Consider the following 12,437-nt stretch of genomic DNA (forward strand, 5'->3'; position numbering starts at 1 on the left):
TACCAAAAAGAAGAGAATCATGACTTAGGATGATAGAAAACAATCAAATCTCAAAATTAAGAGAGGTGAAAAAAAATGAAAACTATACACCAGAAAACTACAGTTTAAAAATGACAGGAATTTTCATACTTGTGAATTGCAATCTTGACTTAAATAAGTTAAATTTACCAATTAAAACTCATAGACTGGGGCTGGGGATTTAGCTCGGCGGCATAAGCACCTGCTTTGCAAGCAGGTGATTGTGAGTTCAATCCTCAGTACTGGTAAAAAAAAAAAAAAAAAGAATAAAAGAATAAAAGTCATAGACTGCCTGAAAGGATTAAAAATAAGAAGTGTCCTACTATATGTTGCTTGCAAGAAATTAACTTGCTAGCAACAGTAATTATGTAAAAGAGACAAATTTGAAAAAGATGTATCATGAAAAACGGGAAGGAAAATGAGTGGGAATAGTTATCTTCCTATCAAATAAGGCAGACTTTAAAAATTTTAAAAAGTATACACATAAACAAAGTTGACCACGATACACTGATAAAAAGCAATGAGCAAAAAAAAAATCTAATTATTGTAATATATACAATTTAGCAAGAAGATCTAGCAAACTGTAAATATAATTGTACTCAACATGGGAATATTCAAATAAAAAAATCTAACAGAACTTCCACACACCACTTTTGCCAAAGGACCGGTCATCCAGAGAGAAAGTCAAGCAAGAAACATCTCATTTGAGCCATCCCATGGAGCAAATTGACCTAACAGGCAGTAAGTGAACACATCCTATTGCAGCAGATTACATGGTCATGTCACTGGCATATGACAGAGGGTGTTCTCTAAGATAGATACTATATTTGGTAACAAAGGTTCAATATACTTTAATTATGTTAATTATCAGCTTTTTTCTTAGAATACAACAGATGAATACAACAACTCAGCAAGTAGAACAGTGGAAAGTATACAAATACATGGATATTGAATAGCACATTCCTAAATGATCTATGTGTAATTGAAGAAATTAAAAGATAAATAAAAAGGATTTCTAGACACAAACAAACATAGCAACACATTATATCTAAATCTTTGGAATACAGACAAAATATTTCTGAGATGTAAGATTATAGCAGTAAACATGTACATTTGATAGAAAGATCTCAAATACACCAGCTAACAATACGCCTCAAAAATTTAGAGAAGCAAGAACAAATCACTACCAAAATTAGTAGACATAAAATAAAAATAAAATTAAAATTTGTGTAGAAAAAAATGAATCAGATGGGCCAGGGTTTAGCTCAGCAGTGTAAATGCTTGGCAAATGTGAGGTTGTGAGTTCAACCCAAGGTACAAAAAACAAAACAAAACAAAACAAACAAAAAAACAGGGGTGGGGGAATAATACAAAAACAGAACAGCTTTTTTTGAAGGATAACACTGACAAACTTATAGCTAGACTAACTATGAGAGAAAAAAAAGACAAAATACATAACATCAGAAGTGAAAAAGGAGACATTTAAACTGATAGCACTGAAATACAAAGAATTATATTAAGCAACTATAAAAACAGTATTCCAAAAACATGGGATAACCTATAAGAAATTGATAAATTTATGAATACATAAAAGGTACCAAAACTGAAAGAAGAAATATAAAGCCCAAACTGAACAATAATGAGACTGAAACAATGATTTAATATTTTCTCTATTAAGAAATTCCAAGACCTTAAGTCCTATGCCTGAATACTACAAAACATTTAGAGAAGAACTCATTCCAGTTCTTCTTATATCACTTCACCAGGCACACACACACACACACACACACACACACACAACTAAAAGGGAAAACCTTTCAGTCTCTTTTTATAAGAACAACATTGGCTAGATATCAAAGTCAGATAAAGATAAAAACAAAAGCAACAGCAGCAAAGGGAACTGTGAGCCTGTTTCACTAATATTCATATATGAAGAATTTCTCAGAAAAACACTGCTAAACTTGAATTCAGTGGAACATTATATAAAAGCCTGCACAGTATGACCAAGTAGACTAAATCCCCGCGATGGAGGAATGTGTCAACAAATGCAATTTAGTGAGCACATCAACTGAATGAAGGACAAAAATCATACAATCATTTCAATAGATTCAGGAAAAGCGTTTGGTAAGTTTCAACATCTCTTCATGATGAAAACTGTCAGAAAATTAGATCTGCAGACAATGTAAATTAAAGTACTAAAGTGTATATCTGAGAAGCCTCGTCAGTACCATACTAAATAGAGGAAAGCCAAAAAAGTGTTGTCTCCAAGACCAAGAAAAAGTCAAGAGTATGCATTTTTACCACTTTTATTTAAAATAGCGCTGGAAATTTAGCAAAAGCAATTAGGCAAGAAAAAGAAATAATGCTTATCATGTTGGAAAACAAGTTAAACTATTCAAATTTGCATGTAACATAATTTTATTTGGAAAACCTACATGTTTCTGCCAAAAGCTGTTAAAACTGATTAACAATAAAATTACTGGTCACCAAATCAAAATACTGAAAGGATAATATTTTATAATCATTAATAAACTTGCTGAAAATAAATCAAGAAAACAGTACCATCCATAATAATACAAAAATTAAAATATTTGATTTCTATTTTTTAATCAGGCCAGAGAAGGATCTCTACAAAAAAATTTAAAACAGTTATCAAATAAATTATATAGGAAACAGAAAATGAAAATGTTCCTTATCTTTAAATCCAAATAGTTAATATTATTACAATGACCATATTATTGGAAACAATATATACAATGATAAAATTCCCATCAAGATATACATGAATTTCATATGCACACACATTATTCTTAGAATAACCAAAACAACCCCAAGAAGAAAAATAAAGCTGGAAGCATTATAGTATGTTTTTTAAGCAGAGAGAGAGAGAGAGAGAGAGAGAGAGAGAGAGAGAGAGAGAGAGAGATACACAGGCCAAGAGAACCAACTGGGGTTTGACAAAAGCACTAAGAACGTACGGTAGAGAAAGGACAGTCTCTTTGATAAATGGGGTGGGAAATGGGATGTATGTATTCAGAAGAAAGAAACTAGATTATTTTTTCTCGCCGTATGCATACAGCAAATGTATCAAATACCTAAATATAAAAACCTAAAACTATGACATAACTACCAAAAATTATAAGGAAAGACTTCAAGACACTGATGTGGAAAGTGCTTTTAGACCTGTCTCCCAAAGGCAGAGGCAATAAAAGTAAAAATAGAAACATGAGGGCATGTTAAACTAAGAACCTCTGGGTACAAAACGATATAATGAGTAGAATTAAGAGACAGCCTATAGAATGGAGGAAAAATTTGTTAAGTATTATTCTGTTGAGGTATTAATCTCCAGAATGTATAGTGAACTCATAAAAGAAAAAGAAATGAGCTAAAGTATATCTTCTTTAGATTTCTATTCAAGTTCTTTCTCTATTTTGTTCTTTTGTGATATACAATGGATATATATATATATGTATGAAATATATAGGAGATATACATTATATATCACTCTCATACATATATATGAGATACATATGATATATATGTATGATATATATATGTATGAGGGTGATGAGTGTATATATATATATATATCACAAAAGAGTAAAATTTATTTGTCAAAACATGCTATTCACATAACCAACAAAAACATACAAAACCTCTCAATTTCATTAATCATGGAAATGCAAATCAAAATTATGAGATATCACCTCATGCATGTTAGAATGGCTATCATCAAAAAGACAAAATATCACAAATATTGGTGAAGAAGCACAGAAAGGGAAACTTTTATACACTATTTGCGTGAATGTAGATTAGTATGCTGCCGTTATGGAAAACAGTTTGAAGATTCTTCAAAACTAAGAAATAAAACTATCAGATGTTTCTGGAAATCTACTACTAGGTGTAAGTCTGAAGGAGATTAAATCATTATTCCAAAAGATACTTTCACTCTCACATTTATAGTAGCACTATGCACAATAGTTACAATATAGAATCAATCTAAATGCCCATTGGTGGATCCGTGGATGGAAAAATACGGTATATGTATATGCACCGTAGAATATTATTCAGATATAAAAAGATTAAAACCCTGATATTTGGAGCAACATGAATGGAACTGAAGGTTATTAATTGAAATGAGTCAGACATAAAGAGGTACATGCCACATTGCTGATTCATTTGTGAAAATCACTAAGTCAATCTTGTAGTAGAATAGAACTTAATAGAAGCCCTTGGAGACTGGGAAAGGCAGGGTGTAGAAGGACAGAGAGAAGTTCAGTACGGAATCTTAAAACGCAGAGAAGAGGAAACTGTCAGGTTTTTCTAAACTGAAACACTATGGTATGCTACAAAATGACTAGAAAAACGAGTATGATTTCCAACCAAAAAGAATGACTGCTTGAAGAGACAGAAATGCTGATCATGATTTTATTATTGTGCCCTGTATACCTGTATTAAACTGTTTTGGTATCTCACAAATATGTACAAATATTGCTTTCAATAAAAATTATCTAAAATCCATACATGACTTAAAATAACAATATTGTTTTATGTCTATAATGTAATTAAATTATATTATTATGTAATTACAAAAGAAATTAAAATACTATTTATTTTGATTGCATGTTATATTTTGTTATTTATATTTTTCCCATAGTAATTTTTGGACTCCACTTGCTGTATGCTTTATTATGGAATTTTAGTCACAAATTAATTATCATAAGGATAATGTGTTAAATTTACTTCTGAGATTCCTTATACAAATTACTGAGGAAAGTAATGTCTCATTGTAGATGTTAGTATTTTATCTTATTTACACTTTTCATGTGCTGTTACTATTATTCCTCTTACTTTGCCTGAGCCCTAGTGTTCAGTATATAGCTAGATTTCTAAGACCCTCTACAAAGTAATTTCCCATTGTTATTTTAATTTTGAGCAAGAAAAATACAGTTTATTCTTGCCAAAATGTCAGGAAATCGTATATATATATATATGATCATCTTTATGTGCAAACTAGGCTTCAGAGACGTTAAGGAAATTGTTCAGGATAATTGTAGTAAAACACCATAAACTGAGTGATTTTAAAGAATCATTCACTCATAATTGTAGAGGTTGTGAAGTCCTGTATAGAATTGTGAGCAGAGATACTTCCTGATTGCAGAGAACTCTCTTTTTGCTGTGTCCTCACACATATGAAAAGTAAAGATATCAAGCAAGTTCTTTTCTAACTCTATTCATGAGCTCTAAATCCTCATGACCTAACCACTAAAAGTGGCAATTCCTAATACCATCACTCTGGGGATTAGGATTCCAACATGTGAAATGGGGGATACAAACTTCAGTTCATAACAAGCACACAGGTAATAAATGGAAGATCATATATCAAAAATTGCATATGTATAATATATTCCATGCTGTTTTTAAAAGCATGTCTGATATATGCTTTAATGTAGATTGCTAAATAACAGTAAACATTTTTATTTTTACATGACCAGAGTTTTTGTTTGTTGCATCCATCCATCCACCCTAGTGCCATAATGGTTCTGCATTTAATTCAATGAAATATTTTCAGTATTCCTTTATTATTTAATAAAGAAACTCCTGATACACTGGTCTAATATACCTCAGGCTTTAATGCATACTAATTGTCAAAATTCATAAATATGAGTCTTTTTTTTGGAGTTAGAAGATATAAATTATATTATTCTGTTCTACAGTATAGAAGGCCCATTTAATTTTTTTTGGGGGGGAGGGTTATTACTCCCGCAGTTCTTATTACTTTTTTTGAAGAGCACAAAACCAAATGTGACATAACAAAACAGAGTTAGTCAACTCAAAAGGAAGGGCATAATACATAATGTAAAAACAAAATACAAGATGATCAACAATGGTTACCATTAATGCCTCTTGCTCTCTTAAAAAGAATTGCCTATATCATCAGTTATAATAAAACTGAACAAAACAATAAAGCACTAAACCAATAAAACCAAAGCAGTGGAGACATTACAGGACGTCAAAAGAAGATAATTGTCAAACCAGAATGGACGTCACAATGAATCATACTGTCTTCACAGTTGTTGCCTGTACTCTCAAACTTGGTACTATCAAGCAAAACAGAATAAAGTAAAATCAGTCAAAATAAGATGGTGAGAGCAATGCAGGGTTTCAAATCAAGTTAATAGGAAATCAAAATGGGTTACTATAATATACCCTGCTATTTTTTATTTATTTTTCCCTTACTTAAAAAGATAAAAATAAAAAAGTAAATAATAAAAAAAGGAGATTGAGATAAAAGAGGACATAACAACAAAACAGCACAGGTCAAAACATAACCATTTAAGCAAAATAGTGTTTCACCACCAGATATCCCGACATACAAAGGAATGCCAGGACTTTTCTTATAGTCTTATTATAAAAAATGTTTGATGGTAAGTGAGGTGACTTGCATTCATGACTTCTTTTTCCTAAAATGTATTCTACTTGTATCATTAAATACTCTTCTCAAATTCAGGAAATACTTTGTTTTGTATTCATTTTATTTTGAAATAGAAACATAAATTTAATGCCAAGGCGTAGTTACTAGAATGTATACCTAATATTGAATGGCATATCAAAAACAGAATTGAGAAATCAGTTATAAATATATCACTACACATTAGACATGGTCTGCTAAGGTACATTATGAATAGATACTCTCAAAAATAGCATAGATTATTAGGTTTTGAGGTATAGTGAGAATTCAAATAAATGGGAAGATAATTGATGAATCTCTAGTCAAGGGGATTTGGATGGGAGAGGTGATCCTAAGATATTAATACATTAGCATCCAAGAATGAGCCCCATTCTCTTAGTCAATTTCATTAAAAGTTAAACTTGATATTCTATTAACACATGTCTTTTATTCATCTTGCTGCCTTATTTATTTCAAATGAATTACATTTAAATTAAAGAAACTGTATTAAATGTGCTTCCAGGGAATAAAGTTTTATTACCATATGTTTATTAAACATTCTTAGGTCCTTTTTTCTCAAAGCTTTCCATTATTTCTTAATTGTGATATAAAGTGGCCTTGCTCTGCCACACATTTCCTACTGATGCCACCAGATACACCCACCTGGAGCTTAAAGCCAAAGAGTTGCTTGGCTCGCCGAGGAGTCCCCAATACCACAAGCTGACTAATTTCTTTTAAATTGGTTATCTTGCATATTTTTATAGAAGTAGGAAGCCAAATAATGTGAACTTTCTCTGTATCCCTGCCAATATTTATTACAGTTTTATCTATTCATTGATTAGTTATCCTAAGGGCTGTGAGGTTTTGTCTCCTTGTGTTATTAATTTCCACTTCGATGATGCTTAGTGGTGTTGAACAGTGCCTTATACATGTTAGACATTTGAAGGCCTTCTTGTGAGAAAAATCTACTCAAATGCTTTACTCATTTTTTTTTTTTAAGTGAGTGGCTTCCCTGTATTGAGTTGCTTTATTTTCTTATATACTGTAACCAATATTAATCATTTTACTAAACATTGATTTGCAAATATTTTCTTTTATGGTAGGTTGTATCCTCCCTATTTTCAGTTTTCTCTGTTAAATGTGCAAAAGTTGCATATTTATTTTCAAATTTGCATTTTAATGATTTTTTATTTTGATGAAGTCTAATTTACTATTACATGCTTTATTGTAGACTCAGTCTGTTACGCAGATTGATGGTAAAAATGTCTACCAAGATCTCAAAGTTTTGCTAATGTTTTATTCTAAAAAATATCTATGTTTATTTATGTCAGTGGTCCATATTTATTCAGGCTTTTAGTGTCCCAAAACATTGAGGCTGAAGTGGGTTCATAATCAGTCTAGGAGTCCAAGCAGCTGAATTGACAAGTTTTGGGGTTTTATTAGCTGAGCTCAGCGATCACCCACAAAAGCCCCTGTTTCAGAGTCAGACTGAGTGGCCCCAAACTAGAGGGTTACAGAATTTTTAAAGCAGAAAAACCACAAAGCAAGATATCCTATTGGAAACAATTTAGCTAGAATCTTACATTAATTTTGGTTGACACCTGTATCCTGCTTCTTTGTTGAGCAGGTTTTCTCTTGTGGGTGCAACCTGTTCTGCTTTTCTCATGAGACTTGTTCCCTGAGTAATTTTTCACTCTTTTAGGTCAAATACAGGAACAAGGTGGAGTCAGTTATGCTAAGCTATAACAGAGGACCAATTTGTCTCTCAGTTCCATATGTATATCCAGTCTTTCTAGCACAATTTTTTGAAAATTGTTTTCTTTTCTTATTAATGTGCTGAACTTTTCACATAAAATGACTATTTAAATAAGAATGTATATTTTCTTTTCTTATTCTGTTCCATCAGTACTTACATTAGTACTGTACTTTTCTAAGTGTCAACACTTACATTAGTACTGTACTTTCTTAATTAGTATCTTAACTAGTATATCTTTGCATAAACTCTTGGATTTACAGAAAGTAAAACTTCCAAACCTGTTTTTTATGATAATTTTGGTTATTTTAGGTCTATGCATTACCACTTAAAGTTTAGGGTCAGGTTGTCAATTTCCACAAAACATTTTGGGCATTTTGATTTGAATCAGTATAAAATTGACAAACTAGCAATGCTGAGTCTTTCAATCCATGATTCTGGCATCATGTGACATTGTGGATTTTTTATTTGTTCTAATATTTTCTTTATAGATTTCCCCCAGGACTTTCTATGTAAACAATCATGCCATCTGCAAACATAAACATTTTTCTTCTTTGACTTCTGTCTTTACTATTTTTAAATGTTTTTTTCTTTCCTTATTACATGTGACAATGAAAAATAGACCCTGCAGAAAGGGGCATCAAATCCTTTACGTGATATTTGTAAGAAATGTTCAATATTTAAATTTTAATTACTTTTGCTATCACTCTTGCCAATGTCTTATCTCAGACCAAGGAAGCTTCCTATATCATTATTTTACTGAGAGTTCTTAAGTTTATAAACAAATTTTGATATATGCTATTTTAGCATTTGTTAAATGATCACAAATCTTTTGTCTCTTTTCTCTTTTTATAGTACAATGCAACATTTAATGTACCATCTTTAAGTCAGTACTGCTGTAGCCATATAGCTGGTTTTTTTTCACAAGTACACTAAATGTTTAAAATGTTGACCATCTAATTTAATATCTGCTAATTAATATTGAAGCTATATTTATGAGAGGTATTGGTATTTTTCTTTTTTTACTTTATCATGTTTTTATTAGGACAATGCTATTCTCACAAAATTAATTTGAAAGTATTTCTCTTCTACTTATTGGGTAAGTTTGTGGTTAGTGGCATTTTCTTCTAAAATAGGTGTTAGAAGTCATCACTGAAGCTGTTGGGGCATAAAATCTAATTTATCAAAAGGAGTTTCATACCACATTCTATTTCTTTAAGAGATAGAGGGATATCTTCATTTTTTAAATTATGTCAGTTTAACACGCTGTAATCAATGGATTTTTTTCACTCAATATAAATCATTGCACTTATTGGTTAATTATTAGTTTTAAAATTATCTGGTTGTCCTTCAGTTTTCCGTAGTGTCTGCAGCAATGTCTATCATTCATTCCTGAAAATGCTAATTTGTGGTTTGTCTAGCTATGAGTTTATCAAATTTATTACTTTTACACAGGACCACTTTTATTAATTTTCTCTATTTTGTGTCTACATTCTACTTCATTTATTTTTATTTTGATTCTTATTAGATTATTTTTCATGCATTAATTTGCTTTTCCTTTAGAAATATCTTAAAGATATTTTGTGCATCAAGGTAAATACACTGTCACAATAACACTGTTATTTACATATTCCAAATTCTCTGAAATTATATTGTAACATCATATAATTAAAAGTATCTCATTTGCCTTTAAAAATTTCTTTATTGTGACACAAATTATATAACATGCGTTGCTTTCTAATTTTTATTACTAAATACCTTAGTTTTCCAATATATTTTCTAGTTTCTTGAGTTGTACATGTAAATTAGTTTTCAATTTTTAAGTACTGCATTCTGGGTTTTTTGTTTTGTTTTGTTTTTGGTACTGGAGATAAAACTCAGGACCTCACAATTACCAGGCAGGTGCTTATACCACTAAGCTGCATCTTCAAATGCTGTATTCTTGAGAGGTGTTTAATTTGGGATTTAAATAATGGAGTATTCCTGAAAACAATGAACACATTAGCACTATATTTACTGATATTTCAATCACATATAGTACTTGATTATATTTGTTTTTCTTATACCTTACGAAAACCTTAATAGAATTGGTCATATTTATGTGCACAACCAACTGTTTAATAAAATCATAGGTTCAATGTATTAATCACTGGATAGGAAGAGAAGTATCAATAAGTAATTATAGACACATATTTTAAGATCCATTTTCATGGTATTTATAAAATATGTCCATTAAAGCCACTGGCTTGCCCTAGTTACAGTCTGTTCTCTGATTTATTTTTTCTTCCTTCTTTCTTGTCTTCTCAGCTCTTATATCATTTAAATACTCAGTAATTAGTGCCATCATCAACTCTTTTGCTTCTAACATGTTGATCTAATTTAGTACATGAAATTCACAGCTGTGTGGTTATTGATATAATTTGGAGAAACAAGGTTGGATTTATTTTAGTTCTAAGCAACTGGTAGACACTTTGAAATTTTATGTGTTTTCTTTGAATGCTAGATACCAAAACCTTATTTTAAAGAGCATTCACATTTTTTCCTTTCAACAATATGTTTAGCATTCTAAAATTTACCTAGCTGATATTTTTCCTGAAAATCCTACTTTTGGGGTTAAAAATGGCATTAAATTCTCATTAGATTGTACACTTTATTTTGTAACAATGTATTTGTCAATTATATAACTGAAAATGTTGTATTATATATGATGGATTGTTTCTATATTAAATTTCCTTAAGGTAATTATTTGCAACATTTTACAAATGTATGTACTTAAGAATTAAAAATGCATTATCTCATCAGTTCAAGAGTTCAAGAAGGTAAGTGATAGTAGATACTGTTTATGCTTTACAGAAAAAATCTAATTCAGCCAGGCAAACTACACACTTATAATCCCAGCATTTGGAGACAGAGGCAGGAGCATCAATTGTGAGCTGTGAGGCCAGCGTAGACCAACAACAAGGTCAAGACCACTCTAGCCTGCATAGAGAGACTCTGTTCCCAAACTAAGAAACAAACAGAAAAATGAAAAAAGTTTAATTCAAAATAATGAGTTCTTGAATGAAAATCAACTACTCTAATTTGTTTCATTTTATAAATATTTATATTTATTAACATAAGAAATAAAATATGTTTCTGTATTGGTTGCTTTTTATAACACAATCAAGTTTGAAGGCAGTTAAATGATAATAGAGGGGTTAAGAATTTTCCCAGTGGCATAAGCACTTGTTTGACAAGCACAAACTGGAGCTCCAACAATTTGGCACTGGTTCATCCAAACAGAGGCTCAGGTAAACTGGGAAACATCAGAAAGAAGGGAACAAATTTTCTCACTTCTCCATACATTGGAACATACTCAAAACATTCAGGTTGAAAATGAAAGCTTAAATTTTTATTTGGAAATAGACAAGATGGACATTGAATGTTTCAAAGCAATATTATTTGCATAAATAATTTTGCTGATATAATTTGCCCCATATACTACTAGTAATAATAAGTGAGTTAGTAAGCCTATAGTTTAAGGCTCTTTGTGCTTGCATATGCTACACCAAAAGATAAATGAGTGATTTACTTTTTATATTCCTTTTACTGATAGAAAGACATTTTATTTAATTATGATATTATTCCATAGACAATCTACTCCCAGATTTTCCTCTTCCTCATCACACATGCAAACACATAATCACACACACACACACACACACACACACACACACATACACACACACACATACATGTACACATATAAATGCACTATAATTTGTGGTGCTTTCATACACTGGAGTTCTAAAAAAATAGATGAAGTGTTGATTTCAAATTTAATTGTTTTGGTCTATTAGCTGACAAAAATTATATTCACAACTTTTTATCTGGAATTTAAATTTAATCATTCATCATTAAAAATAAGAATTCAATAGCTTTAGTTTTTAATAAGTTGTATTTTATATAGGAATATGCATTTCAATGATACCAATACACGTCTACTCAGTGTCTTGCAAACATTTTTAAAATAAGGTGATGACCATGTTCCATGGTAAGCTTTATTTTGAACATGCACAACTACAGGAGTATTTTAAAGAAATGTCTTTTTTACTTTTTCCTCAAATATAATTTGTAACATTTGTATTATCTTTTACAACACGGACTCAGGAGTTCAGGTAATTATGCATATTTCGAATAGTTCAGTGCAAGTTCTACTTGTAAAATACTTATAAA

Source organism: Cavia porcellus, unplaced genomic scaffold (genome assembly GCF_034190915.1).
Source record: "Cavia porcellus strain 051 isolate PalLab524CR breed Dunkin Hartley unplaced genomic scaffold, mCavPor4.1 scaffold_21, whole genome shotgun sequence".
In the NCBI taxonomy this organism is placed as follows: Eukaryota; Metazoa; Chordata; class Mammalia; order Rodentia; family Caviidae; genus Cavia; species Cavia porcellus.